Source organism: Pinus tabuliformis, chromosome 1_2 (genome assembly GCF_031772625.1).
Source record: "Pinus tabuliformis cultivar Carrire ecotype Pingquan chromosome 1_2, CPIR1, whole genome shotgun sequence".
NCBI lineage: Eukaryota > Viridiplantae > Streptophyta > Pinopsida > Pinales > Pinaceae > Pinus > Pinus tabuliformis.
Genome location: NC_142298.1, coordinates 94,591,755 through 94,600,028, shown reverse-complemented (window position 1 = coordinate 94,600,028; position 8,274 = coordinate 94,591,755).

Below are 8,274 nucleotides of genomic sequence, written 5' to 3'. Positions count from 1 at the left end.
ATATCAAAATTGGCTCTCAATGCAATGTAATATATTTAAAAAATTATATGTATCCTCTTTAAGTCTATGAGGTGAGTGGTTATTTTGCGGTAGTGTGGATTTCTTTTGAGGCCTGCGCTCCCTTTACAACAAATACCCAAAAATTATTTGGGTTTTTCCATTTGTTGTGATGCAGTTTTAAAAATTGAAGAATTTATGATTAATATATATGTATTATGATGAAGTACTCGATACTTTAGTTAGCATGGGCCTAAATCTTTAAATTTTCAATCATAAAATAATTGATAATTTAATTAAGAGCTGGACATATTCTTTAATAATTGATAATTTAATTAAGAGCTGGACATATCCTTTAATATTTATTAAGTAAATGGTATTTGTTTCGATAAGAAGATTTTGTTACGCCCACTTAAAATAACAAGGAAGCAGATAAAGGTTTTGACTCAGAGTTAGGGTCAGAAAACCCAATATGAGAAACAACCATTTCACAAGAAAGCCTTTTGACTGAATGAGTATTGTTAAACATAGTAACCTTATATCGAATATCAAGGGCCGTAAACCCTTCATCAAAATCATTTTCTTTAATAAACTCAACTGTTGTCATTAAATTTGATTCGTTGAATGATGATTAACATATCTCCACCTTAACTTCATGTTTTAAATGGTTAAAAGCAATATGCCTCCCCATACAATTACACTGGTGTTTTAACTATGTGATTATCATTTAATTTAGAAAGCGTTTATAATTGTTCAAGCCTAGGGAATTTTTCCGATGCCTCCCCATACAATTACACTGGTGTTTTAACTATGTGATTATCATTTAATTTAAAAAGCGATTATAATTGTTCAAGCCTAGGGAATTTTTCCGATACTTAATTTTCATTTCACCATGTTTCTCCGGTTATGGATTGATACTTCTGTAAAATTTAGGGCGGTTCACGAAGCAAAAAGCTAAGAAGTCTTTTATCTCAAAAGTTAAAAACCATTTCGACATCGTTAAACAATTCTTAATTTTCGGCTGTCAATACTCTAGAAAAATGAGTTGTTGATTGCACAAACATCAAATAAATAAAACTGCTACTTTCCAGGTCATCCATTTCCAGGAACTGCTACACAGATGATGAATCATTTGTTCAACATTAAGGTATTTTTAATATTTTCAACATTAAGGTATTTTTAATATTTTTTAAGTTTAAAATCATTTTTTTAATTCACTTATGTTGGAGAATCTAATCCCAACTACTAGTTAAGTTTTTCCAAGTGTTCAGTTCAGTTTTAGTTAAGTCCAATTTAGTCAAATCTGAATGTTTTCAATATATAATTTTATTTAAGTAATTTGTAATACTGAGAAGAGAGAAATTCTTCTGCTCCACATTTTGTTCTCTTCAATTTTTTTCATGATATCAGAGCTCAGCCTGTGTAAGACTCGTTGAGAGCAACAGAGAGAAAGAATTTCGTGAGTGAAGAGAAAGCGTAAACCTGTTTGAAAGAGGAGCAACGTGAGTGAATAAAATTCAATTTGAAGTCCGATTTTTTTTTCAGAAATTTTTGGCGTATACCCTGCATCATTGAAGAGAACGTATTAATGCAGCACAGAAATTGATAGAATGCGTTAGCGTTACTAACGCTCAACAGCACAGCAAGAAAACGCCCCTACATCATTGAAGAGAACGTATTAATGCAGCGCAGAAATTGGTAGAATAAGTTAGCGCTACTAACGCTTAACGCTCAACAGCACAGCAAGAAAACGCCCCTATATCATTGAAGAGAACGTATTAATGCAGCGCAGAAATTGGTAGTATAGCACAGCGAGAAAACGCGTTAGCTTCAAAAACAACTTACAGCGTTTTCTCTCACACGCGGCCTTTGCTCATCCCACAGAGCGTTGAGAAAAACACAAATCGTACAGTTCCTTCGTAAGAGACCGCAGCGGATTGGGGCAACAATTTCATTGAAAAGTCAGTAAGTTTGAAGAAGTTCGTAAAACACCGCAGCAGCAATGTCCAGTTCCTTCCGTCGGCTCGAAAGAAAGACCGACCTCTGTCCAGAAGAACGTTGACGGCATTCCAACCAACAAGCGACGAGCCTGGAGCCGAAGCTTCATCATCGTGAAAAGGAAAAGCGGCACCCTCCCAACGGCTGACAGTGCGTTATTGTAATTCTTAAAAAAAGAAACGCGGCTGCAGAGTCTATGGACCCAATGGTCTATATAGACTTCTAATTTTGAAGCCGAGTCTTCATACGGAAGGAGCGTTCCAATCGGGAGCACAAAAGAAAAGGTCAAAGGAGTATGATCCTATTTTTTTAAATGGGCTTATTTAAATTCTTTAATGTTTTTTTGAATTCGAATGTGAGATAAGATTCATATTATTTATAAACTGTGGAGGCAATCTTTTAAAATAGGCTCCACGTGATTTGGAAAAGGGACTATATTTTTATATAAAGGAGGTGCATGTAATGTTAAAAGGGAATTATATTGTGTAAATGAAGTTTTTTTAAAAAGAGAGAATTAAAAAGGTAGTTATATTTTTTTGGTTAAAAAATGTAATTAAAAAATGGGAGTTATATTTTTTTTGGTTAAAAATTGATTAAGAAATGGGAAACAGTTGAGAAAGTCAAAACGACAACAGGAGATGTTTGAAATATTTTTAGATCTAGAAGTGAAGAGGCAAAAGGATGCCTTTGCATTGAAATGCATAAAAGAATCTGTGGATGACAACATTCTTCCCTTGATTTCAGAAGCCAAGACAACCAAGGAGGCCTGGGATACCCTTGAGAGGTGTTTTGGTCCAAGGGGGAGTATTGAAGTTGAAGATGAAGGTGGATCTATAGCAGTAGATCTACATCTAGATGAATGGATTGTTGAAACCCACTGTGCTTAGTCACACGTGGATGATGTTTGTGAAGAAGTCGCAGAAGAAAGAGAGAAGGAGCACGTAGATGCTCAAGAACCCCACTGTGCACAGCCACAGGTGGAGGCAAATTTGGTGATTCCAGCAACAGAGCTTGCTGATGAAAGTTTAGTGACTCCAGTAACAGATCTTGTTGAGGACAATGAAACTACCATTGTAGCAATCAATGCTATGGTGAATACATCAATTAATATTTCTGATGTAACTTTTGATGAAGAATTGTTGGGTAAAGATGAATGGTTGCAGGTGATGCAATAGAAACATCATATTGACATGATGTTGTTTGGTGAGACAGTTGAAGACAACCTGTTTGCAGCAGCACAGGTTAATACAAAAGTCAAAAAGACAGACACAGAGATAGAGGCAAAAGCAAAGAAGGAAGCCTAGAAAGAGAAAATAGAGACAGATGCAGAAGCAGCAACTGAGAAAGAAGCGCAACAGGAAAAAACTCTCATTGCAGAGCAGAAAAAACAGAACCAATGTGGTTCTGCAGATGTTTTCACTTACAATTGATTGCAAATGTGCAGGTACACAGAATGATTTTGAAGAACGGTTAAATTTTCTTGAAACATGGCTTGCAACACCATGTCTAGATGAGGTCTGCATAGAAGCTGCAGAAATGAATGTTGAAGACAACATCAATAATGAGCAAATCAATGAAATTTTCAAGTATTGGAGTCTTGAAGAAATATTATTCTATTATAATCTTATGTTGCAACAGATTGATGATGAAAAGTGCAATACAGAAGATAATATGTGGCAGCAGCCCACATACAACTTGGTTTTTGAAAAAGTCCAGGATATTCTTAGAAAGCCTAGAAGAATGGAAAACCTGCACCAACAAATGAAGAAACTGAGGTTTGAAGGATACAACAAAAATAAAAAGTTGAAACAATTTAGAGGCTATAAGATCTGGAGAAAGAGAAGAAGAAAAGTTGAAGCCATTTTCTTTAAATTGTAAACCTAGCTAAGACATAAACCATCAGGTATCTTAATTGAATTTTTATGTAAGTCGAGTTTAGTCGAGTTTTACTCCAGTCATTTATGACTGAAGTTTCCAATGTAATCTTTTTTAAGTGATTTATAATACTAAGAAGAGTAAGGAGAGAAATTCCTCTGCTCCACATTTTGTTTTCTTCAACTTTTGTCATGGTATCAAAGCTCTATCAACTTATTTAGTTCCCTCCAATATCATTGTGGTTATAACACTTTTGGTTTTGCCAACATGGAAAGGTTAACTATAACTACATGTTACAACTAATTACTATACTAAAATCACAAGAAACAATACAAAAATACTCTCCTATATGAAATTGTGCTTAATCATACTCAATAATAATAAAAACCTTTAAATTGATTACCACAAAATGAAACAAACTACTAAACATAGCATAAAATGGACCTAGCTATAAATATGTAAAGACGCTCTGTTTTTTTTACAAATCACAACCAGTTCCGTTTTTTTTACAAATCACAACCAATTCCAAGAATTGATATTCATTAAGAAGTAACATAAAATAAATCCATTAAGATTCGAATTGTATACTAAGATCACGAGAAACAATACAAAAATACTCTCCTATATGCAATTATGCTTAATCATACTCAATAATAATAAAAACCTCTAAATTGATTACCACACAATGAAACAAACTATTAAACATAGCATAAAATGAACCTACCTATCAAATATGTAAAGAAGGTATGTTTTTTTTACAAATCACAACGAGTTCCAAGAATTGATATTCGTTAAGAAGTAACATAAAATAAATCCATTAAGGTTCGAATTGTTTAGTATGTAAAAAATTCAGCACAAAGAGATAAGTAACATAAAATAAATCCATTAAGGTTCGAATTGTATACTAAAATCACGAGAAACAATACAAAAATACTCTCCTATATGCAATTATGCTTAATCATACTCAATAATAATAAAAACGTCTAAATTGATTACTACACAACAAAACAAACTATTAAACATAGCATAAAATGAACCTAGCTATCAAATATGTAAAGAAGCTCTGTCTTTTTTACAAATCACAACCAGTTCCAAGAATTGATATTCATTAAGAAGTAACCTAAAATAAATCCATTAAGGTTCGAATTGTATACTAAAATCACGAGAAACAATACAAAAATACTCTCCTATATGCAATTATACTTAATCATACTCAATAATAATAAAAACCTCTAAATTGATTACCACACAATGAAACAAACTATTAAACATAGCATAAAATGAACCTACCTATCAAATATGTAAAGAAGGTATGTTTTTTTTACAAATCACAACCAGTTCCAAGAATTGATATTCATTAAGAAGTAACATAAAATAAATCCATTAAGGTTCGAATTGTTTAGTATGTAAAAAATTCAGCACAAAGAGATAAACAAAAAAATGATTGCAATCAACTAAAATGGTTGTCTTTTTCAGGGTGACGCTGCCATGAATCAAGGTCTTACAGGTAAATGTGCAAATTAAAATTATTAATAATAGATTAAAAAAATATGCAGGAATGGAGCAATCCAATTCCCCCCATTTGAACGCTGAAAATATATAAAATCTTTGGGCCAAGGTGACGTGCATCTTGATGGCGCAAGTCTGGGAGTCTCAATAAGTTGAAGTCAGTGCATGACAGACTTGAAGCAGAGCACTACCAACCGACTGGCCATGTCTAAGTAGGGGGTTGGGCTTCTCCTCCCTAACCTACACCACAAGTCCCCACCTCACACTAGTACACTAGTGATTTTCACTTTATTTTTTCCACAATTTGATTTACAAAAATATAAAATCATATAACTAACACAAACACATTAATAAATATGGTTGATATCATAGTTACCAAGTTCGAGTTCGAATTCGAATTCAATATGAATCCATAAAAATTTAGATAAACAAATTTCAATTTGGAAAAATTTTGACAATGTACATTTTAAACATTCATATACATATATATGTATATATATTTCATGTAACTCCAATACTTGGTGTTTATTTTCTTTCCATTCATTTTGAAATTTAAATAATTTTAATCAATATAAATAATTTTAAAACTACAATTTACAAATGAAAACCACAACCACACTTTTAAGCTATCTTCAAAATCTATATTCTTTTCAAAACTCTAAACTATATCTCTATAATCTTATCTAAAATCCTTTGCAATTAATATGTATTTAAAAGTTAATATTGAAAACTCAAAACTACAACAAATCTTATTTAAAATATTATATATATAGATATATATATATATAACCCAAAACTACATCCCTCTTAAATTTCAAATTTTTATCTTTTTTAATTAATAGCTATTTAAAAATTAAATATTCAAAACTTATTCCTCTCAACATAAATATATATATATAAGCAATTTCAAGATTTAAACCTATCTAAATGCAATTTCAATATTTTCAGTTTACTCCGCTTTTTAAACCTCTTAAGATAAATATATATAAAAGCAACTTCTTTCTTGGTTCACTCTGCTTTTTAAACCAACCATGAAAATTCAAGTGACAATTTGTTTCCATTTCACGTACGATCCCGCCGCCATTTACATCTGTTTTGTGTTAAGGGTTCACTGCATTTACCATTTTAGGCATGTGTCATAAATTATAAACCATGAATTTTAGTTACCTGCGCGACGCTAATTTAACCATGAATTTCGGTTATCCACGTAACGCTACCATGAAACAGATCGATTTTTTCCGAATTATTCGATATACGAATCGAACTCACGAATTTTCGTACTTTTTTCACTGATTCGAACTAATTTGGTAACCATGGTTAATATACCCGTCCGCATCAACTTAATATATATTATATTATAAATGTAAGATGCTAAATTAATATATAAATATTAATATTACACAATTAAAATTAAAATTAAAATTGAAATTAATATTAATATTAATATTAATATTAGTATTAATATTATAAGATATCAATATTATAAATCTAATATGCTAAATTTATATATTAATATTAAATTAACATATTAAATATTGTCATTAATATTGTTAATTATATTTATTAATATAAATATTGTTAATTATTTAAATACTAAATAGTTTATTTAATTATTATATAGTTATTAATAATTAAATATAAATTAATAATTCATTAATTATTAATAATTAATTCAAAATTAAACACTAAAATAATCATGGTTGACCATGATTGAAATTATAAACCCAAGGGATTAGACCATGGTTGACCATGATTGGCGATGGTTCACAATGGTTGATTTTCATATTGAGACAATCTGTGTCAGAATGTGACGTTGGACCAAGTTTGTCATGGTTGTCACAATGTGACGTTGGAGAATGAAATAATCTTTGATACAATGTCACCATGGTTGTTGACCATGGATAACCGTGGTTGATTTTCATATTGAGACAATCTTTGTCAAAGTACAACATTTGACCATGGTTTGCTATGATTGGCTATGGTTTACCACGATAGCTATTATAAACCAAAGGGAATAATAAACCCAAGGGATTGATATTATAAACCGAAGGGAATAAATAAAACCAAGGGATTAATACTAAAGTCCCAAGGGATTATGAACCTAGGTGAATAATATTAAACCCAATGGGCTAATATTATAAACCCAAGGTATATAAACCCTAAGATAAATATTGTAAACACTAAAATAAACATAGATGAGCATGATTCACCATGGTTGGCTATGATTTACCATGGTTGACCATGCCTGATATTATAAACCTAAGAGATTATTATTATGAACCGAATGGAATAATAAACCCAAGGAATTAATACTAAAACCCCAAGGGATTATGAACCCAAGGGAATATTATTAAACCCAAAGGACTAATATTATAAACCCAAGGTATATAAACCCTAAGATAAATATTGTAAACACTAAAATAAACATGGTTGACCATGGTTGATCATGATTAACCATGGATGACCATGTTTGACTTTATAAAACATGGTTGACCATGATTGACCAAGGTACAACATGATGGGCCATCACTGGCCATGATTATGATATTGAGACAATATTTGTCATAAGGCAACATTGGACCATGGTTGAGACAATGATTGATTTTCATATTGAAACAATCTTTGTCACAATGCGACGTTGGCCAATGGTTGACCACAATTGATTTTATAAAACATGGTTGACCTTCATTGAATAATATTAAACCAAAGGGACTAATATTATAAAGCTAAGGTATATAAACCCTAACATAAATATTATAAACACTAAAATAAACATGGTTGAACATGGTTTACCATGGTTGATATTCATATTGAGACAATCCTTATCACAATGTGATGTTGGACCATGGTTGACCATCCTTGACCATGATTGATTTTCAAATCGAGTGAATATTT